The sequence below is a fragment of the Leopardus geoffroyi genome, chromosome B3, assembly GCF_018350155.1.
Source record: "Leopardus geoffroyi isolate Oge1 chromosome B3, O.geoffroyi_Oge1_pat1.0, whole genome shotgun sequence".
Classification (NCBI taxonomy): Eukaryota; Metazoa; Chordata; class Mammalia; order Carnivora; family Felidae; genus Leopardus; species Leopardus geoffroyi.
Genome location: NC_059337.1, coordinates 308,359 through 331,284, shown reverse-complemented (window position 1 = coordinate 331,284; position 22,926 = coordinate 308,359). Strand labels below are relative to the sequence as shown.

Genomic DNA, 22,926 nt, shown 5'->3' with positions numbered 1-22,926 from the left:
GAAGTGAGGGGACCAAGCTGGCAGCACGGACAAGGGCTGGCCCGTCTGGACTCCACCGGCGGGTACTGAGCGCTCCTCCCTACGGACGGACCGAGCAAGGCCTGACATCCTGGTACACACACTTCCTGGCTCCTGCTGCAGCACCGGCTTCTCCAGACCTGGATTCGCTGCATGAGGGACACTGCCCCCGCCGTTCGGTGCCCATCCCGGGTCCCGGTTGACGGGAGCATCCATTTCCGTCCCGTTCTTTAGAGCACGTCCCATAGGGCGCGCGTGTTTCCTTCTGATTTGTCTTTTCGGGAGAGGAAGCACAGGTACAGTGACGGAGGCTACCAGCTGTAACCCCCACGTCAGCCCACAGGCACGAGGGCACGTCCGTCCGGGTGACGACGTGCGGTCACAGCACCAGTGGTTCACTCAGAACATCGCTGTGGCCTCTTTCTCCTAAGTCCTGTTCCTTTCTCATTTTCCGGGAAAAAAAAGGCACAGCGTTTCTCATTCCCTCTTGGCACACCCTGAGGGGACACTGGTGTTCCAGGGAACGCAATCCGGGAATTGTTGCTGCAGTCTTAAGCGTGTGCACACCTTGCGTAGGATACAGAGTTTACACACGTGTAGGATGAAAACCCACACAAAGATCACTGTCAGCGGACTCATCTCACTAAAAAAAAACAAAACACTGCTCTGCACCTGACACTCCGCTGCTCCGCAATCTCCGGGTCAAACAGCTGCCCGGCGTTCAAGGCCTTCCCCGATTTGGCCTCACCCGGTAAAATAGAAAACACAAGGGCCGCCTCCTGGGCACACCTTCAGTTCGCAAGTGCCAGAAACCCCCCGCAGCCAGTCTCAGCAGAAAGGAACGTGCTCTGCCCTGACGTCGAAGACGCCGAGCAGGCGGGGCACGCCGCGAAGCCAGCTCCCTTTGGCTTTCAGCTAGCGGTTCCGGTCACATGACCGCGTGGACCAATCACCGCTGGAGGCGGGGCGGGGTGATTGGCCAGGCCGCGTCATGTGACCGCGCCAGGCGGGGCCGAGCCTGTCGGGGAGGCCGGAAGGCGGCGGTGAGTGGGCTGAAGTTGGCTGGACCTTGGGTAGGTTCTCCCCTGGGGCGGACGGGAAACCTGCCTGGGCTGGTTGGGGTGCAGGTTAGGTCAGTGGAGGTTCGCGGGGGGCCGAGGGCTTTACCTACACCAGTGAGCCTAGCCTTGCAGCCGCCGGGGTCCCAACCCCCTCCCGCGCCTGGGCCTCTCGCACCGTTCCCGGTTTTAGTGTCCGCGATGGCCGCCCTCAGGGCCTCACCTCGCTGTCCCGGCCCCGCGCCAGCCTCGCCGTTATGGCCCGCCTGGTGCTCACAGGGCTCCTGCGGTGGTCCTGTGCCGTCACTGCACATTGCCGGGGTCTCTGTCCTGTTCTGCCCGCCTGTGTGGTCCCTGAGGCCAGGACGGCTGCTTAACCATCTCTCCGTTCCTGCAGCGCTTGGCGATGGGGGTGCTCTGTAAACATGTGCTGATTATCTGACTGATGGGAAGTCAGAATTTTCTGTAACATCCAGGCCTCCCTGAACGGATGTCCTCAAGGCGAGGCAGACGTGGGGGAGCACGTCTTTGACAACAAGGCTAGCCCTTCAGGTGGGCACAGCGAGCCGTTAGTATTCGGTCTCAAAGGCAGTCGGGCAGGGATTCCAAGCCCCATTTAAAAGAAAAGTGAAAATGTTGCCTGCCGGGTCTCTTCCTAGCCCCTCTCCCTTGCCCGCCTCCCCCAGGAGAGGCCCCAGAAAGTCCAGGCTTGTTCTTCCAAGCTGCTCTGTAACTAGAGTTGACCATGCCACAGTATTCCGGCCAGTGAGACTTCAAGGGAAGTCTGCTAAGGAGCTTCTGGGAAAAATGTTTTCTTCCTGATAAGAGAGGAGAGCCCGAGAAGCTACTTGCTGCTTACTGCCTCTGAGTCTGGTGTGAGATCTCAATGCCTGGAGCTGATGCAGCCGACTTCTACCTGTGAGGAAACGGCCAAGAGAATCTCGGAGATGCCAACCCAAAGTCGCTGGGATGATACAGTCCCTACCTCTCTGTGGAGGTATTGCTGTGATTAAAAAGAAAAAAAGCCCTTCTTTGTTTAAGCCAGTTATGCAGTGGCTTCCATTCTTGAAAGTAAAAGTGTTCCTAACTAATAAACCGAGTCGTGGAAAGAAGGACAGAGGTCTGTCTTGCTTGCAGATTTCTAGGAAACCTTGTCTTCATGATGACGACCAGTGCGATGGAACACCAGCACAACGTGCCATCCTGCTCAAAGGAAAAAGTAATGTTGAAACATTTTATGCAAGATCCACTTCATTTTGTGACATCTTTCTCAGTCCCCTCTTACTTCAACCTCTTATCACCATAATCGCCAGTGTGTGGGAGTAAACAAGGATGTGATCGGAGAAAATGTGGGGAAACAAGCCTGGAAATGCAGCCTTCACACCGCCAACCTAGCCCACCACACCTTTCAGAGACATCAGCCCGGTACGAGTGCTCTCCAGGGATTTTCCTGCCTCCGTGGCACTGTTACCATAACCGCGTAGCCAGCAAAGCCCTCAGTTCTGTCAAAAACATCCTTTACACCTATGTCTGCCCTCCCTACTGTCGAGGAAACACCGTGCCCCAGGGTGAAGGAAATGCAGTATGTCCTTGGTGAAAATTAGTCTTCGTGAAGTCCGCAAAGAGTTCATAACATGCAGCCCAGAGTGCGTTTGGAATCCCCTTTGACTGCAAACTCTTAAATTGGACAGACAGCTGTGCTTCTCCCAATCCATCAGAGCCCCTCTGCGTTTAAGCATCTCAGGTGTGGAGAGAGGGAGCCCAGGAATTGAATCACCCAGGGTCGTTTCGGGTGCTTATCAAGATCCGTGGTGTCCCCCCTGCACTGCCCTGTCTTTTTATTATTATTATTATTTCTTTTAACTCCTAGAAAACTTCGAGCATATGTAACAGTAGAGAGAATCGTAGAATGATTCCCCATGCACCCACCACTCAGCTTCAACAACCTTCAAGGCCAATCTTGTTTCACTCTTTCCTCTCTTGAATTATTTTGGAGCAAATCCTAGACATTTTATGATTCCACCCAGAAATGTTTCGGCATATGTCTCTAAATGTTGAAAATTACCTTAAAAATAACTATAACGAGGGGCGCCTGGGTGGTTCAGTCGGTTAAGCATCCGACTTCCGCTCAGGTCATGATCTTGCGGTCTGTGAGTTCGAGCCCTGCGTCTGGCTCTGTGCTGATAGCTCAGAGCCTGGAGCCTCTTCAGATTCTGTGTCTTTCTCTCTCTCTCTGACCCTCCCCCATTCATGCTCTGTCTCGCTCTGTCTCAAAAATAAATAAACGTTAAAAAAATTTTTAAAAAGTTACAATGATCACACCTTAAAGATTAAAAATAATTCCTAATGTCATCAAATATCCTGTCAATATTCAAATTTTCCTGATTGTCTCATAACTTCCTTTGCCTGATTATTCAAATCAAGATTGCAAATAACCATATTTTGTGATCAGTTGATTTTCCTTTTAAGTCTCTTGGTCTATAAGTCCCCGTCTCCCGCATTTTGTTTTTTATGTATATTTTTAGAGAGACTGGTTGTCCCATAGAGTTGCTTGTAGTCTGGATCTTGATGATTACATTTCCACAGTGTCGTTCACTGTATTTTTGTAAATTGATAGTTAGGTCTAGGAGTCCAGTCAGATTCAGGTTGGATTTTTCCGGCAAGAGTATAGCAGGGCTGGTGTGCGATACTTCCTTGGAGGACCGTATGTCCAGCTCCTCTCTTCCTATGATCTTAGCAGCCGCTGGAGAGTAGATCCACGAGTTTGCTAGAGGTTAAAACATGGGGATGTTCTATCATTTCTTCATTTATGAGCTAGAATACTTCCATAAGAAGTTACTCACCCTCGTCTACTGTGTGCTAATCCTGAGGTGTAGTTTAATAAGAAAAGCACAATAGATGTTTGATTCTTTCCTGTATTGACTGGTTTTCAAAGTAATAAGTTGGTTCTCCTGGCATTCTTCACAGGTGACCAATGTGTTTTGGGTTTTCTTTTTAATCTTTTTCTTTGGATATCACTATGAATTTGTAGGTTGAAACCTACCTGACACAATTCACTTCACTACAGTTATTATCCTAGCGGGTGTGAGAGGTGGTGCGTATTGGCCAGTGGGAGCCTCTTCGAATTCACTCTTCAGCCTTCTGGTAGGACCGTAGTGGTCTTTGATGACTTCCTTGCCACTTGAGTGACAAGATGCCCCGAGTTCATCTGGTACGTTTCCTGCTTCGGACCTGGTACCAGCCATTTGTCCTAGGAGCCCTGATTTTAGGAGGCACAATCGAGGGACCAGGAGAGGGGTCTACTTTTGATTCTGAGACAGAAGCCAGAGTTTTAGGACCCAAGAGGCAGCTCACCAACAAAAGAGCTACTCCATAGTCCTCTGTTCCCTTTGTCTTTTGCCCAGGACGATGCTAAACAACATTCAGATGTTACCAACACTGGTCGGCCAGCTCCTTTCCTTTTTACTCAGAAATCTGAGCGGTTTCTGAGCAGCCCCTCTGTGACAGGGGATGGGGTGGAGGCAGGAGACTTGGACACATTTGCAGGCGGCTCAGCACCGAGCTCTGAGGGCAGTTGCGTCAGAGGGTGTGACTTGACGGACAGTGGTCGCTTCCAATCAAACTCTCTACCTCCTGGGAGGTGGGCTTACTGTTCCATTTCTTGCTAGGAATATTAAGCACAATTTCTGGGCAAACGGCAAATTCTCACAAGAATTCTGCAAACGTGTTCTATCTCTGCCAACTGGGTAATTTATCTTTCTGGGAAAGATACCGACAGGACTTGGAGACATTTACATAATGAAAACATAGATGACAGTCACAACTTTTTAATTCCATTTGTTCCACAAGAGAGGAAACTCCTCACTTACGGTGAATGAAGGGCAGGGACCTGGGGTGTTCCTGAAGTGGACTTTGGCTCGGTCTCAGAACAGTCACACTCAGCAGAAGGGGGATTTCGGGATGCCAGCATAGAAAAAAATTAGCTTCGGAAACAACGTCTGGGAAATATTTATTGACTCACGAACTCTTGCAAGGAATATAATGAAAAATGAAAACTCTGAGAAAGTTTGAGCAAAAATTCAATTCTCAGAGTTACATGGAATAATGTTAACATTGGTTGTTGTTTTTTTTCTCTTCCCTAGTATCAGGAGTAGGTTCAGAAAAATATTAAGTTCCCTGTGACCATTAAAAAAAAAAATAAACCAGTGGTGTGATTCAATGCCAAGAGCACATCAGGGACCAGAGCTGTAAACCCGGCTCACTGACCTGCTGTGTGATCCTGGCCGGTCCACATCCCTCCTTGGGCCTCCGACTGCCCCTCTGTGCCACACAGAGGACAGAGGCTGGACTGGCCGCGTGGGACCCGCCAGCGAGAGCCCGCGGTGTCCACCCATAAGGAAATGGTTAAGTCGACCACGATTAGCCCAATCATGGAGTTCTCTCCAGCTGTTAACCAGAATGAGGTAGTCATATGTGTGCCGGTGTGGAAAGATGTCCAAGCTATGTTAAGTTTCAGAAGAAAATGAGTGATGATCTAGTTTTATGGGAAAAAATAAAAACTATATGCTTCGCCCTTTCCAGGAAAAACAAAACCCTAGATGAGACACACCAAACCGTTAATAGCAGTTACCTCGGGGGACTGGCCTTTTTTACTCATTATTTCTGTATCATTGGAATTCATTTAGAATGGGCATGTATCACTTTTGAAATTTTAAACACATTTTTCATTTAAAAAGTGAGAGAGTCGGACCCTCTAGGTGTGGGTTGGAACCCATGAATCTGAATTTTTATGAATGTTTTGTTTTCCAAGTGATTTCAGATACAACGACTGAACCAATGTCCTCGAGTTCTCTTGCAGCTCCAAGACTTGACCCCCGCCCCCCCAAGTTCATTTGACTTGTGACCTTGGAAATAGGAAGAGAAGGACCAAACAAGAAAAGGAAACAGCAAGACAGAAGGCATAGCATTGGAAGCACGAACAATGACAGCACTGTTTCGGCTCCCCGTTTCCAGCGCCCCCTTCACACAGGTGCCCCGTGTGACACACACAGCAGTCCTGGGGCAGGACAGGCATTACCGGTGTCCCCGTTTGCATGAAGACACTCAGGCTCAGAGTGGTTAAGTCGCCCAGCTGATAAATGGCGACCATTTACAACCTCAGGCTGTCTGGCCCCGGAGCCAGTGCGTTTTCCACTGCATCCGCCATCAGGGACGTGAAATATTTTCCTTACTATGGTCATCAAGGATTGTGTTTGTGGTTTAATGGTATCGATGGGAAAAGGGGGAAAGGAGGGAGGAAGGAGGCATAGCATAACTGACGTTTACTAAGGGCTCTGTGTGTTCCAGGTCCCGTGCTAAGCACTCTTCATAGCATTACTTTTAATCCTACAGTAGGCAGCCAGGAAGGTACTGTTTTCACCCCCATTTTACAGATGACCAAACTGAGGCTCGGATTAAATAACTTTGCCCTAACTGGATAAAAGTTGGTAGTGGGACTGAACCCAGGTCTTCCAGCTGAAGGCAAGCCAAGAGCAGGGAGGTGGGGAGAAGGAGAAGTGGAAACGTTCCTCAGGCTCCACGGGGCGCCTGTGTCTCAGGGCTGTCATCGCCCCACACAGCAAGGAGTCCCGGGGGCCTTCGTGAAGGAAAGCGCGGCCTTACGGCCTGGCCCAGCCGTGCCGGGACGCGAGCCAGCCTCCCTCCCTCCCGTGGTGGATTTCCTTTGCCTACGATGATAGGTATCCAGTTTCACCAAAGGTCCCCAGCTCCGGGATCTGGTTTTAATCAGGAGCTGCAGCTGAGCCCCAGCGCGGTTGTCCTCGGTGAGGCCCAGATGGAGCCCAGCCACCTTCTCGTCCCCAGAGGTCTCCTGGAGAAAGAGCTTTGGCCTCGGGTAGTGGCCCTCTGGAGGCGCCGTTCAAGGCCCCGTCCTCTGGGCAGTGTCTCCAGCGGCTGGGCAAAGGGACACGGACAGAAGATCCAGGGGATCCAGCCAACAGCCTCTCATGACCAAAACGGAGGGCTCACACTCCTCTGTGATCGTCGCACTGTGGTGCTCTCCCCTGCACGTGCTCCGCCAGCCTGGAAGGGCAGCTTGGCCGGACCTGCTGCCCTGGTGGAGTCTGTCTCAGGCCAGATGACACAGACGAGGAATCACATCGGGACAGCCGTGTGGCCGTGTCTGAGGCAGAAGCCATGAACCTGTGGGCACGCGAATAACTTCTGACGTGTCGCCGCCAGTTCACGGAGAAGTAGGCGTTTGAACTAGGAGATAAAGGGTGAGGAGGGTTCACGCAGTACTGAGGCGCCAGGTCAAGGGAAGTGTGGTAGACTTGGTGGCACCCCAGCAGTAAGTAGTCCACACGGCCGCCTCCACCTGAATTAGATAAAGGGGCCCCTTCTGGGCAGACACAGAAGGCATCCCGCCCCCTGACTGTGCAGTGCGCGAAGTGTGCAACTGGGCCATGACAGCTACATTTTGTCTTCCTTTCACGTTTTCTCTTCCCCTTCTGGTTGTGGAATCCCCCCCCCTTTTTTTTTTAAATGAAGTGATTCTGTGTGGCTACAGTGAGGCTACCTCTTAACCCCGACCTGGGGTCAGCATTTGATCCCGTCAAAGTCAGTCAGAATACCGCATCTTCATGGGCGGGGTGATTGGTTCTGGGAAGGGCGTGTGATCCAAGTTAGGCCAATTAGAACCCTCTTTGGGGCTGCAGTCCAAGCCTTCAGGGAAGAGATGCCCTCTTTTGACTTTTTTGGTTTGCCGGCTCTGAGTGTTAGTTAAGCCCGGAGCTTTCGAGCCGTCGGGTGTTACTTTTGGGGAGACGCTGTCTGAGAATGAAGCCAACACAGAAAAATACACAGCTGAGAAACTGAGAGAAAGAGAGAATTCTGGTATCGTTTGATACTCTTTAAACTCGCTCCTCGAACATTGCAGTTACAAGAACCAGTGATTTCTCTTTTTTGTTTAATCTAGTTTGAGTGTTATGCCTACAATCAGACGAACCAACCATTATGGAAAGGGTTGCCGGGATTCAAGCCAGCGGACCCAGAGCCTTTAGTGCTCCGAAAACCCAAACCAAGAAGGCTCTGGCTGGGGGCCTCGAGGCTTTCTACACTGAGAGCCGGGGATGAGAACATAGGGGTGGGGACCGGATGGGGCTCCACTCGCAGCCCTGCCCACGTGGCGACTCCCTGTGCGCTCACGGCCGCCCCAGAGCCAGGGGAGGGGGCCAGGCAGCTGGGACGTGGGCTGGCGACTCCACCCACGATGGGGCTGAGCCTCAGCTGAGGGGCTGGTGTCTGAGCTTGGGGCGCAGCAGGGCCCCGGTGTCTGGGGAGGACCAGGGGCAGACAGCAGGAAGACGGTGTTTGGTGAGCTCCTGGGAAATCTGATGCTCTCGTTTTGTGTAAGGCAGTCCACTCTCATGCCCCGGGGCCTTTGTATGTGCCCATCCCTCCGCCTGGGACACCCTCCCCACTTTGTCATCTGACAGACCTCTAGTCTGCCTTCGAAATTCAGCTTGAGGGACACCTGGGGCAGTGTGAAACCGCGGGTGCAAACTGCCCGCCTCCTCCCGTCAGGAGGCGTGCATATGTCCTCATGCCTTGATCGGGTTGGTCTTCTGACATTGACTTTGACCAGTCCTAAGTGTGTGAGGTGATGCTGTGTCTCCTGAGGCTAAGTCCGTAAAGGCCATGCGGCAGCCACCGTGCTCACTCGGGGCACTTGTTCTGGAGTCCCGGAGACGCCGTGTCCGAAGCCCGAGACCATGCTGGGGAGCCCACACAGGACCCCTGTGGTTGACACTTCCAGCCGGGCCCACTCTTCACACAGACTCATCTGGCCCAGACATCACAGAGCAGGGTGGGCACAGCCCCACGGTGCCCGGTCCGGATTCCTAAGCCACAGAATCTGCAAGCACACGGAGGCTGCTCTGGAGCAAGAGGTGACTGGAACTTGAGCCTTGACTCATCCAGGAAAACTTCAGTGTGTTTTCCTCGGTTTTTCTTCTCTCCCCGGAGTTCCTCACGCGTTGCTCGGGCAGAGCCTTGACCACATCAGCTGCAATTGTTTCGTTACGCGCCCGTCTCTTCTGCTGGACCGCGAAGTCCCAGGGAGGTCAGGGACCAGGGGATAGGAGGTAGAGACGTGTGTCCGTCTCCATGCCCGGGGGCTGCACTTAGGAAGCACTAGCAGAGGGAGAGGGAGACAGGGTGGCTTGGGGAAGCTCTGTGCAGGCCCCGCCGACACAGGCAGCAGGACACACGCAGGCAGGGGAGCGCTACGGGACCCTACCGGCACCTAGAGGTGACACTCTGTACTGGGGGTCACGGTGAGGCCCACGGCAGGATAACCTGAAGCCAGCGAGGTAAACGCCAGCCACAGGCTCCCGTCTGCACGACCGTGGGCGGCATCAGTCCCACGGGGGTGGAGTGGCCTCCGCCATGTGGTGAGGAGAGATCTGGGGCCAGGAGCCCTGCCTGGGTCATCTCCTGGACTCCCCTTAGAAACAAAGGCATGAAGGGCACCATTCGGCCGTGGATCTGGTTGTCGTGATCCTGCAGGGCACCCAGTGACTGGACTGCTGAGCAGAGGCTGTGCCAACAGCTCATCTGCCGACAGACTGGAGAGCCCCGCCTCGAAGGAGCTGCAGGCTCAGGCCCAGGGAGCTGGTCAGTTTCTTCTCTCCGGACGCGCAGTCGGAATTTAGCCAGAAAGGAGTCCCGTGAACGGTTCACCCCACTGCGCACCTGCCTTGAGTCCGGAGGGAGCTGGCCAGGCAGGTCTCCACCCGGATCTCGAGACAGAAGGGCTGGCCCCGCGGAGCCCACGTCCCAGGCCGGCCCTGGCCAGACACGTGGGCACTCTCATTGGAGCCTTGAGTGGCCGGTGAGGTTTCAGGACGGGGACACTTGAGGACAAGGAAGCGGGGACTCGTGTTTGAGCCAGAAGCTGTTTTACAGTTGTCGACACTTACCCTCATTGCGACTGATGAGATAGTCACGGTCCTGCCTTTAGCCAACCAAGCTGCGGCGGACGGGGTTTCAGTAAGGGGTGCTGCAGTCCATTTGGGGTCCCCTGAAGGGCGGGGGGGGGCGGCAGTGTGGATGGGCAGAGACCCCTGGGCCGGTGGCCCCCGCTGCTCCTGTCCCCCAGTGAGAGACCTGGGTGAGCCTGACTCTGTGGCCCACAAGCTGCACCCTGGCGCTCCCGGAGCCCGTCCGGTGAACAAGGGTTTCAGGTGGACCTGCCACTGCCCCCCCATGCGGAGTGGTGAATACAGAGCGTGTCTGCGGGCCACCGAGGCTCTGGGCTGCGAGCAGGCCTCTGTGAAACGGGCCGTGAGATGGTGGGGCCCCTCCAGCTCGTGCTCCCCCCTCTGCCCTCACCCAGCCCAGCGGGGAGAGGGGCGGTGTGAGGAGGACACTGGCGGAAGAGGCAACAAGAACTGCTGTGCTGTCCCCCGGGGGCCGTTACGGGAAGTGTGGGGGGAGATTTAGCAGGCGGGATATTTTCCAGTGAGAAAATACAACAGCCTTGCCCTTTCCAGTGGACCCACTGTGAATGTCAGGCAAGCATCTTGCTTCAAATAGGGCCGTATGTGCTCATGGTGCAAAATTTAAAAGCCCCAAGGGGTCCCTAACATAAACTAGGTCTCCCTCCAGATCCCTGACTCCTGGAAGCAAGCCCTGTTAGCACCTCTTATGTGGCCCCGGGGAGGTTCTTTGCATTTCCTGAAGACACTCGTCATGCCGCAAGGTCGGTCGTGCTGCCTCCCAGCTGCACTCCGTGCCCCCTCCTGCTCTTCTCCATACCCCAAGAGGCCGATCCCTACAGGCCCCCGTTTCCCAGGGTCCTGGGGCAGCCGCTTGGGCTTGGGCTCAGCCGAGGCGAGGCACAACGGGAGGTCTGGGGTAGGGGGGAAAAGCCCTCACTTCCCCTTCTCTCCGCCTTGGGTGGCCTCTCCAGCCGCAGCTGTGTGTCCTCCAGGGATGGGGGACGGCTCTGCAGCCCCTCAGCTCTGCCAGCAGCCTCGTTCTGCTTTGTCCTCCGTTTAGGGTACAGCGGCTTCCTCTGTGGCCCGTGCCGGGGCTGCCCCCCCCCCCCCCGGCTTGCCTCTGGTACCACTTACCCAACCCAGTTTCCTGAGTTAAATTCTCTCAGCCCGAAAAACCTTGAATGGAATCTGTTTTTCTAATCAGACTGATTCCCTCTTTCTTAAAGCCCCCGGTTACCTGCAAACTCTCGCAGATTCACCTAAGTATTTCCCTTTTTTTCCACCCAAATTGTGACTTTTAAACATGGTTCTGCATCTTCCTTCTGTGTTTACTGATGCACCTTGTAGGGTTGTTGTTACTTTTTTGTATCAACATAGAGCTCCCTCTATTTTTTAATGGCCGCAGAGGGTTCCTTTTGTTTGAGCAGTCCCCATGATGAACGTGGAGACTTTTTCTAGGTTTTGCTATTAAAAATAACTTCTGGGTGAACATCCTTGGGCACAAGTCATGTCATCCGTGCGGAGGTCTCTCCTCAGGACACGTATCTAGCGGTAGAAGTGCTGAGTGGGCACGTTTGGGATTTTGACAGATGCCAGCTTAGCTTGCCCCGCAGAGAAACCGTGTGGACGCACAGCCCCCCCCCCCCCAGGCGACGTGCCAGCCCGAGCAGGCCCTGCGTTGAGAGATTTGTGAGCCCCTGGTGTGTGAGTGTCTCGGATACTTGTCACGCGAAATCAGTACATGGAGAAGTGCCATGGGCGGCTCTGCCGCCGACAGGCTGGATAGCCTCGACCAAGTCCCTTGGATTCCATGATCTTGGAGACCCTCCCCCTCCTACCACCTGGGATCACGGCTTCCACACCTGGCAGAGCATCAGAATCGTCGCGAGAGCTTTAGAGATGACGGACCCTGGACTCCACCCAGGGATTCAGCTGCAGTAGGCCCAGGGTGGGAGCTGTGGTGGACTGTGAGCCACCACCCTGAGCCACGGCAGGGACAAGTGACTCTCCCCCAGCTGCTGGGAGGTGGCGTGCACCGCCGTTGGCCCAATATGGGAAATAGCTCTGCTGGAGAGAGCAGCCCTGCCCAAGGCGTGCCCAAGGCCATGCGCAAGGCCTTTCCTGGGCCGATTGCACCCTGTAACCGGTCCACATGGGGTGGAGCCCATTACACCAAGGGGACCTGGCCCCCTTACACCAACTCGGGACGGCTCAGAACGGCACATGGGGTCAGCGAGGCCTCCGCGGAGCTCAGTCTTCCCCCTCTGCCCAATCCTGATTCGCTCCTGGCTCTTCCACGAGTACTGATCCCACAGGCACTTCCCTGAACTCCATCTCGGAGCAGGCTACCCTGTGACGAGGCCCCGGAACCTGTAGTTCAAAACTACAAAGCCCTCTGCGCCCGCCGGGGTGACATGACCTGTCACTTCTGCCCGCTGTGAAGGTTACTGTGGGTGTCTGAGATCTTCACGTTGTTACTTTCTTGGTGCTATAGACTCCTTCTCAGAATGTTCGTAAATATGTGAAATACATGGGTTATGGATGAAATCATTATTTCGAAATACGGTTATCGGCATTATTTTTTTAATTGCAACGTGGTGTCTGTTTATTAGCCCATCAACTGAGGTCCAGCAGCGTGTCTGACAGCTACCATCGTGGTGAAGCCGCAAAGAGCAGAAGCCGTATCTTAAGGTACCTACAGCGACTGTAGCGTGATACGAACCCTCAGTGATTTCTGTGGGGACAGAACCCAGGGCTGCTAGTGCGGCTGGCTTGTTGGCCGCGTTCATAATGAAGGGAAATGCTCAATTCGTCTAGAGGTTCAGGGAGATAAAGGTGTCCTTGTTTGTTGTGATCTAAGTCCACACCCCCCCCCCCGAAATTCTGTCTGCAAATCCCTGCTCCTGTCGGTGACCTCCAGGAAGCCAGTGGGTCCCTTGGCCTTGTGGGTCCCTTGATCCAGTGGGTCCCTTGGCCTTGTGGGTCCCTTGGTCTAGCATGTGTCTTGCCGTAAATCTCCAGGTGGGTTCTGCTGCCGGCCTGAGGGCAGGTTTACAAACAAGGAGTGGGCGGGATGTCCAGGGGCCTCTGCGGAGCAAGTGGAGCCTAGGGCACCGCGGAGCAGCACCGACGGAGCCCATGTTTCCCGGTTACGCCCAAGTGAGGTGCCGTATTGTTTTCCAGATCATCCAGAGGGAATGCCTGTTCCTCCTGCTGGGGGTTGAGCCTCCTGTACTTCTGGCTCTGACGCTCCATGAAAGGCCGGCTATTTCCCGCCCTGGGGGGACGGCCCTCAGTCTAGGCCCACAGCAAAGGCACTGGCTGTAAATCAAGGGCAGAATCCATTCAGGGTGTGCTAACTCCTTCACTCCTCTAAGTACTTGATCCTGATCGTGGCTTATCTGCCCTGAGCTGTAACTCAGAAGCTGTGTAATTGGGGGGGGGGGGGGGGGGGGGGATGTATTTGCTGAGTGTCTTCACAAGGGACAGAAGAGGCAGAGCCCTGAGGGTGGCTGCGGGTGCCCTTGCTGGCTAAAGCGCATGCCCATCCCCCCAGGGCCACCTTGCTCTGAGCAGTGTCATGCGAAGGGCATGTCTCCCTCCAGCCCCATCACCTACTAGGCAGTGACACTAGGAAATCATTCACGTCTTTTAGCCTCGGTGTTCTCACTTCTTTAAAAAATTTTTTTTTACTCTTTATTTGCTTTTGAGAGAGACACAGACAGAGTGTGAGCGGGGGAGGGGCAGAGAGAGAGGCAGACACAGCATCTGAAGCAGGCTCCAGGCTCCCAGCTGTCAGCACAGAGCCTGACATGGGGCCCAAACCCACGAACTGTGAGATCATGACCTGAGCCGAAGTTGGAGGCTCAACTGACTGAGCCCCTCAGGCGCCCCCTCAGTGTTCTCACTTCCACAACAGGACAGTAGTGCACCGTGGCCCGTCTCACAGGGTTGTTGTGGGGCCTGAGTGAGAGCAGGTGAACACTGGCCTCTCGTGAAGTGAATTCACACAGACGGGAGGATACAGATGCTTCTGGGAAAGCAGGGCCGTGGTGTACGGATGTGCGTGTTGTCAGCGTTCAAAGGGATCTGGCCTCCCGACCCCACTCGCCGGTGCCCAGCCTCCGTCTAGCCATTCCGCTTGGCACAGGGCTGCGGAAAGCGTGCCTTTTTATAGTGTGCACGGCGTCCCTGCCTGCCCTTGCAAACAGGCCACGTTCAGCCGGAGGGTGGGAAATGAGCCTTCTGTTCTGTAATGGGCTCTCATAGCTCTTAGACCATAATGGGGACCTGGCTGCGACCATCTCGTTCCTATTATCCACAGAGATGACTCTTCAAAAACAGCAGATGGGTATTTTTTCTTTCTAACGGCTTACTACACGGTGAGTGCAGCTGCAGCCCAGAGGGCAGACTGTCGGCTGCGTGGCAGAGGGATGTCCACACTCGCCCTGTGGTACGCTCGCAGGCTCCAAGTCTTTCTCCTGACTCCGTGGGTCCTGAATATCCTGCTGTTTTCAGCACGAAAACCGTGGTCTCTCTGACACCCGACACGGAGGACAGTCGCCCAACGTAGTTACCGGGACGCGGGGGTTGGGGTAGATAGCGGTAAGCTCTCCGCAGGGGCTGATGCCACGGAGTGCACGTCTTCTGCCCCAAATGGGTGTCCTTCAGACTCAAGCCCCTTGAAATCCACCGCAGTTTGGAGACCCGCAGAGGCAGGGCTGGAGAAGGCGTCAGCGGGGGGCGGCCCCTTCTTCCAGCTCCGCCCCCGGAGCCAGAGGCCAGGCCGGGGCTTAGAGGGGGCCTTCTCCCCAACGTGGGACACACAGCTCAGCCCCCCACCCCCCACCAGGCACTCCTTTCCAAGCCATCCTGGTGCAGGGCATGTGGTTCAGAGTACCAGTGCTGGGGTCAGGGTGGATCAGGGTTCGCCACCCCGTCCCCCTCCAGGAGCTCTGGTCCCATCTCATCAGCTGTAAGATGAGGTGACAACCACGCCTCCTTCCAGGGCTGGCATAGGACTGCCTGGCTGGGTGCAGGAGAACCCACAGCGCCCAGCTGCCACACCGCGCCTGCTCAGGCTGGGGTGGCGTTAGTGACAAGTCCATCTGCTCCTGGAGGCCTTTGCCTTTGTGGGTTTTGGATGGAGACCCAGCGGGGACACCTGGTTACTAGTCTTTGTGGGTTTTGGGACCCAGCGGGGACACCTGGTTACTAGTCTTTGTGGGTTTTGGGACCCAGCGGGGACACCTGGTTACTAGTCTTTGTGGGTTTTGGGACCCAGAGGGGACACCTGGTTAGTTTGTAGGTTTTGGAACCCAGCAGGGACACCTGGTTACCAGTCTTTTTGGGTTTTGGGACCCAGCGGGGACACCTGGTTAGTTTGTAGGTTTTGGGACCCAGCAGGGACACCTGGTTACTAGTCTTTGTGGGTTTTGGGACCCAGCAGGGACACCTGGTTACCAGTCTTTTTGGGTTTTGGGACCCAGCGGGGACACCTGGTTAGTTTGTAGGTTTTGGAACCCAGCAGGGACACCTGGTTACTAGTCTTTGTGGGTTTTGGGACCCAGCAGGGACACCTGGTTACTAGTCTTTGTGGGTTTTGGGACCCAGCAGGGACACCTGGTTACTAGTCTTTGTGGGTTTTGGGACCCAGCGGGGACACCTGGTTACTAGTCTTTGTGGGTAAGAGGCTGCAGTTTCTCCTTGGGGTCAGCCTCATCCTTTGTGAGTTGTTGGGGCACATGTGGGTGGCCTGGGTTGGGCCCTGCTATCCCTGGGCCTTTTCTGCCTCTGGGTTCATTTTTTCACACCTGCACTTCTCTGGCCCCTCAGCAAGTACTTATTGAGCCCCTACCACACCAGGCCCTGCGCTGGGCAAGGAGACAGCACAGAACAAGAGGATATGGTCTGTGTCCACAAGGGCCCGGTCAGGGCCCCCTCGAAGGCCACGTGTCGTCTCTCGATTGAGCCTCTGGGCGGGCCCAGCTGTGGACACCCCAGGCAGGTTGCCAACAAGTAGGGGTTCAGCTCTGTGCCAGGCCCGGTGCTGGGTGCTAAGGCTGCACAGGCAGGGCCCCCGCCCGGGAGATGGGGGGTGGGGTAGGTACACCCTGCTGAGGGAGCCCCGAGGAATCGTGCCCCACCCAGATGGGCTGAGCCCTGAAGAAGGGGTGGTTTTCCAGGGGAAGCCTGAGGGCGGTCCAGGCCGAAGGAACAGCGGATCCAAGGGGCTGGAGGTGTCCAGGCTGCGTGCGGGGGGATCCAGAGAGCAGTGAGCAGAGGTGGGCAGAGAACCTTCAAGGGCCTGTGCTGTGAATTTGGACTTTATCCTGGAAACCGTGAGGCTCAGAGACATTGAAGGAGTGTCAGGTGACCAGTGTTACATTTTGGGATGGTCACTCTGGCTGCAGCGTGGAGGGGGTGGAGGCAGGGGTAGGGGAAGGGCGGAGACAGGGAGCCACAGACCAAGGAGGGTGGGGGGGGGGGAGGAAGAGGAGGTCAGGACCTGGGGGGGGGGGGGCGGGGTGCCCCCAGGATGCTGGCTGGACCACAGGGTGGTCGGGGCCCCTGGCAGGCGATGGGGGCACAGGACCCCAGGCCGGGGGACCAGCGGGCCGCAGAGGAGCTGGCTGTGTGGCGTTGGCAGCCGACTGGTAAAGTGGAAACATCAGGTTTAGGAAAGATACTGGGAATGACAAGGACAGAGGACTGAGGCAGGACACCACTTAGGAAACCTGTGTTCTTCCCATTGGAGGGTGGTGCATGTTCATGGTACAAACCGTGCCTGGTGTTTCAGGGCCTGCCTGGTTGGCAAGGAGACTATTCACTTACTAATTATTTATTGAGGATTTGCTATGTGCCGGGCCTGACGCTAGGTCATTCTTTCATTTTCCCCGCAATTTTATTGAGGCATAATTTCCATATCATAAGATTTATCCACTTCAGGAATACAATTCAGTGGTTTTTAATAAATATGTTGAGTTATATAACCATCGCCTTTGGGGACACTTCCGTGACCCCAAAGGGCGAGGTTGCTCCTAATCCCCAGTCCCACCGCTAGCCCGGGGAAGCACTGGTCTGTCGTGTCTCTGTGGTGAAGCCCGGCTTCACTGTGCCCCTCTAATCACCCAGTTTGGGTGGTTCCTCACAGTGCGAGCCCTCTTGTCCCTCAGGGCCACTCAGGCTCTGCGCACCCCTAGCAACCCCTGGCCCTTCAACAGCCCGGTGCCAACGCCCAACACCCACCTGCTATCACTGCCAACCAGTGCCAGCGTCTGAAGCCAGCACCCCAAATCCACATCCGTCCCATCGCCCCATCACCAACAGCTCCTCCGAGAACCAGCCAGGCCTCTAAATGCCTGGTAGTTGCAGCTCTGTCCCACCCACACGTCTCCGTCCTCCCAACCCTCACCACCAACCAGCACCCAGGAGCCAAAGGAGCACAGGTCTCGCGCTCTCTCTGCTGAAGAAGAATCGGAGCAGACCCCCACGTGCAGGCGGGCCCAAGAGAGAGAAGCGACCACCTTCCTTTCTCCCAGAGCCGCCGTCTCCCCCAGTAATCACACTTCAGTCTTGTGACCCCAGATGTCCAACGGGCCCTCAGTGTCACCAAGTAAACGTTTCCCTGCGGCCCTCGGACATCTGCAGCTCCCTGGACGCCCGTCACACGTTCCTATCTCCCGACCCCCCCAGTGTCTTCTCCCACAGGCGCTCCTGCCCCCGAGATGAGCCACCTCCTGGCTCCCGTCCCGCTGTCCCGCAACTGTCCGCTCTCATCCTGCACTACCATTTCCCATCTCGGCTGGGGTGCTCTCCTCGACGCCACAATCAAGCCATTTGTCTCCCCTCTCCCAGCAGAATGTCCCCAGAGCTCATCTAGATTTGATGTCCCCGCTCTTCTGTTTTACCGCCCACTCCGTCCTGGACCAGCTGCAGCGTTCTGAATCGGTGCCATAACCAGATGCCCAAACTGTGGCCTCTGTGGGGCCAAAGGCCAGCTTTCTCAAAGACTCAGCAGTGGCTGTGCCACCGCCGTCGTCAGTCGTATCCCTGCAGCCCCCAAACACCCTCCGTGTGCCGATGTGCTGATGACCACCTTCGCAGAACTCCGGTCCAAGAGCTCCGGACCCGACCCACCTTCCTAAATGATGTTCGTCTTGCGTCCTGAAGCGGCGTCTCCAACTTGGAGAAATAGCGATTACAGAAATACTGCTAAAACTCTCCTTCAGCCTGCCCGGCCCTGACTTCCTTCACGGGTCACCCGTGGCTCCGACAACAGAGCTCCGCTTCTGCCCGCGCATCCAATTCGTGTCCGCTCCCTCTCTTTCCTCCCCTCTGACCCCCTCCCTGCCTCCATCGTCCGGCTTCTGGGAGACCACAGCCTCCTCCCCAAAGCTGCTGTCCTTCCTCCGCGTGGCGGCCAGAGTGAGCCTTGGAAAAGACCCCTCTTCAGGAGACACGAGCGTTCACTGGTTTCCTGCTTTGCTTGGAATAAGACGCCACCACCCCACCATGCCAGCCCCCTGCTTCTCCTTGGAATTCCTTCCTGGGGCCTTCAGGGCCTGCCTCCTCACTCATCTCACTCCTCCAGGAAGCCCTCTCTGACCACTGCCACACCTCTCTGCTCAGTCTGGAAGTTCCTAGTGTGCAGTTTTAAGCCCCGCTGGGACCCAGGCTCCTTGAGGGCAAGCCCTCCGATTTGGTTCGTACTTTTCAATCCCCCAGCACCTAGAACAATGCCCAGCACACAGAGCTCAACCGTTGTTTGCCGACGGGCTCCTGAAGTGATGGAGCAAGTTTATCAGTGAAGGATACGTTTGTGAGCACTGGGAACCCTCCCCAGCACAGCCAGACCTGCCCGTGGTCTCTTGACAGTTTTAAAAAAAATTCTCGAATGCTGCCCTCCCCATCAGTCAACCTCATGAGCTGGTCCTGTTTAACTCCCTTCCCTGCTAGCCTGCCACAGGCTGAGAGACAAACACCTCCCTCGTCCCCATTTGTCCCCTGCGATGTCAGACCTGCAGGAGTGGGAAGGGCTTGTGTGCTAACTCATCTCTGCAGGGAGACGTAAAATTGGCCCATAAATAAAACCTTCTGTCGTTCAGCTCGAACGTTAAATTTCATCGGTCTGTAGCATGTGTTTCATTATAGCTGACACCAACGCGTCCTTAAAATCGGAATTCTGGAACGCTGCCCTGGCTTGCAGAATTCCCACAAGGAGACTCCAGCGCGGCCTCGGAGACAGGCTCTGGACCTCACCTTCCAAAGTGGTCCTGGCAGCCACGTTTTTATTTCACGTGGCACTTCATGCTGATTGAATAAGTGCCATCAGACGCTCTCATCTGCATCCAGCTGCTTCCAGTCTGCAGGCTGGAAGCCAGTCCCGCAGCCAAAGCGGCTGGAATTGGGTCCACAGTAAGTACCAGCAAGCCCGACAGACCTCCTCCGTGAGGTAGGAGGGCTCAGGAGAGCTGTTTCCCCCGCACCGACCCCCCCCCCCCCCCAGCTGGCTCCCGGCCTCCCTTCCCTCCCTTCCCTCCCTCCTTTGTTCTTGGCTGTACTCCAGAGATCACTTCTCAAAGGTTAAAATCTGCATAGCAATCACCTGGGACCTTGTTAAACCGCACTTCTAATTCAATAGGTCTGGGGTTCTGGGGGCGGGGGGAATCCTGATTTGTGGCCCCGGGACCACACCTCGAGTAACTCCAGAACTGCCCTGTCCAACACGACAGCCACTAGCTACTGGTGGGTATTTAAATTAAATTAGGGGCACCAGGATGGCTCAGCCAAGTTAAGCGTCTGACTCTCGATTTGGGCTCCTGTCCTGATCTCTCAGTGAGTTCGAGCCCCACATCGGGCCCTGCGCTGACAGCTCGGAGCCTGGAGCCTGCTTCAGATTCTGTGTCTCCCTCTCTGCCCCTCCCCTGCTCTCGCTCTCTCTCTCAAAATAATTAAGTAAACTTAACATTTTTAAATACATTGAATGAAATAAAAAATTCCGTTCCTCAGTCGCACTGGCCACATTTCCAGGGCTCAGCAGCCACGTGTGGCCAGGGTCTGTGGCACAGGGAACATGGGTCCAGAACATCATCCCAGGAAGCTTCGTGGACTGCTGCTGTCCAGGGTGAAGGTGTGGGAATCTAACCCCCGAAGTGTGTGTGCGGTCCCAGCTCCCCTGCAGTGGTGGAGGGCAGTCAGAACTCTGCGAGGCAGCAAATGCTTGAGGACCATGTGTATTCTGTGCAGGTGGAGTCCTCGGTCTTCCACGGGTTTATTCCTCTTCCGCGAGGCCAGGCTCACTGCTGTACGTGCATCTTGCTGAGTTGTGCCGGTGGGAAGTGTGGGAGACAAGGGGCGGGGAAGCAGTGTGTGGGGATGCGACCGCCTTCCCCTCCCCCTCTCTTTTGCTAGGGGGTCTGGAATATGGAGGGGAGCTCGCAGGCCCTTTGTCTGCTGCTTCCACTGCTCTGACCATCTTAATTCCCGAGGAGGTGGGGAGAAGGGAAATTCTTCTTCAGAGTTGATTCTGCACACATTGGACAAATAAAGCAGGGAACCCCGGCCCCCTCCCCCCCCCCCCACGAACCCTGCACAGCACAAAGAGCTCGGGCAGGGGAAGGAGGGAGGGTGGGGAGGTTTTCCAAGAATGCCTTTCATGTGGACCCGGAGCTGTCGTTTTCCCGGCAGTTCTGTGAACCAGGACCCGGGGCGATTTCCCAAAGTGCAGTTGGCGAACGTGGGGCCAGCTGTAGCGATCCCAGGGAGAGGCGCGGAACCCGCACGGAGCCCAGGGCCCAGGAAGCTCCCTCCTGGCCGCCTCAGAGCTCAGGGCCCCTCCCTGTCCGGCTGAGCAGTGAGGGGCTGGCCTGAGGCTGCAGACTAGCAGCCTCCTTTCTCCGGGCGGGCGGAGACTGCAGACACGTTGGCACAAGAGCCTGATGTCTGTAGATTCCCGTGCAAGGTCCATGCCTTCTGTTCCCCACAGTAAGCTTAACCCTTCCACTAACCAGTAGGTGTGCAGCTGGTGCCCACGTCAGAAGAGCCTGACTCTGGCCCTTACCACGCTCAAAGCCCTGCGGCTTTGAGCAAGGCTCCTCTCCTCTCTGGGCCTCAGTTGACTGCCAAAGGACGATAATGCCTGTTTTTCAGGGTGGTTCAGCGTTTGGTACACAGTAGCAGGTGCCCGATGAATGTCCGTCCCCCGACTCCATACTTGTAAGGCAGTGGTGGCGACAGTGTGCAGAGGGGGACAGACATTCACATGGAAAAGTATGACATGACTACTGTGACAGGAAACAAGGAGAGCTTTGGAGAATAATGAGAATCTGTCCTGGGGCTGATGAGTCAGGGAGGGCCCACTTCCCCAAGGGATGTGCTGACTGGGCTGAGAAGTTAACCAGGCAAACGCAGGAGGAGGGAAGACCAGCTAAGCTGAGGGAACAGCGTGTGCAAAGATCCTGTGGCAGGACAGTACTTGGCAGTCCACGGGGGCAGAGGAAGGACCAGGGTGGCTGAATGGCAGAGTCAGGAGCACAGAGAAGGAAGGGAGATGAGGGGAGACTGCGTGTCTGCCCCCGATGCCCCTGTGCTACATGGTGGAGGCCAACGCTCAATGCCCCTGCCTCTGTGAGTTCACACCTACTGAAACAGGGTGGTAACTGTCAAAGTTCCCTTCCAGTATTCTTTGATGTGTCAAATGTGTCCTTGCGTCTGTGGCCGTGCCCTGTAAGCAATAAATATGGCTGGGGCGCCTGGGGGGCTCGGTCAGTTAAGCGTCCAACCTCAGCTCAGGTCATGATCTCACAGTTCTTGGGTTCGAGCCCCGCGTCAGGCTCTGCGCTGACGGCTTGGAGCCTGGAGCCTGCTTCCAATTCTGTCTCTCCCTGTCTCTGCCCCTCCCCTGCTCACGCCGGCTCTGTCTCAAACATAAACAAACATGAAAACAAGAAAAGAAACAAGGAATGAAGGTGGCATCCAAGTCGTCCCGTTGGAATTTCTGAAACCACTGACCTGACACACACAGCCCATCTGCAGGGAGCTGAGGGTCCCGGGGAGGTCCAGGGATGGTGACGTGAGAATGAATGAATCCAGCCTGAGCGGAGATGCCCCTTTTCTGCAAATGAGCTGCTCTCTCCAGACTGACCACCGGCCTCTTGCACGAGAAGTGGAATGTCCATGAAAGTCACGCCCGTCTCCTTCTGATTGCACAAAGGGTTTGCATCAGGCGACCCGAGTTCTCTGCTGCCTTCATTCCTTCCAGATGAGAGCGTACCACAGGCCGGGCTGGGTCAGCGAGTGGGGTGTTGATGCCCGCAGCCGTTCTGACGGGGCCTCGCCCACGGGAATGGCTCAATCCAGGAACTGGAAACCCTTGACTGGGAAAGAGGAAGCCACATGCCCAGTCGTGGGTCCATCTTTGTTCTTTACCCCAGGACGGGGACGCGCTTTCCTGGCACATCTCATGGCCAGTGGCCCGATGGTGGTGACTGTGGTGGGAGCAGCAGCATAGCAGGAAGTAGCACGTAAGTACCGGGTGGCTGTTTCAACAGGAATGACCCTTAGTGTACCAAGTCTTCATTAATCTACAGCCGAACTAAATTTCACTGAGGAGCCTCCTTCTAGCAGGCGATGGAAGCGTAACCTCGGTCAGTTGGGGATCTCCCGTCCCTGTGTTGTCCGACCGCACCGAAGCAGAGGAAGCATCTGGAGAGCCACGGGGCTGGCGTGCAACACGCAGTCTGGCCCTCAGGGCGGTCAGGGGTCCGCGTGGGCATCATCTCCATGGCAGCCTGGCCTTGGCAACACGGCGGGAAGCAGGGTGGGGAGGAGAGCGGGTCCTGAAGCCA

At 55.7% G+C, this 22,926-nt stretch overlaps 1 long non-coding RNA gene across 1 annotated transcript in view; it reads left to right on the top strand.

Moving 5' to 3' along the window:
• The first annotated feature begins 1,012 nt into the window (after positions 1-1,012).
• LOC123582370 overlaps positions 1,013-22,926 on the top strand; it is a 29,672-nt gene continuing 7,758 nt past the window's right edge. The window contains exons 1-3 of the long non-coding RNA XR_006704348.1: positions 1,013-1,091; positions 12,691-12,769; positions 17,939-19,495. This is a non-coding gene — a long non-coding RNA (uncharacterized LOC123582370). The remainder of the gene's footprint in view (positions 1,092-12,690; positions 12,770-17,938; positions 19,496-22,926) is intronic.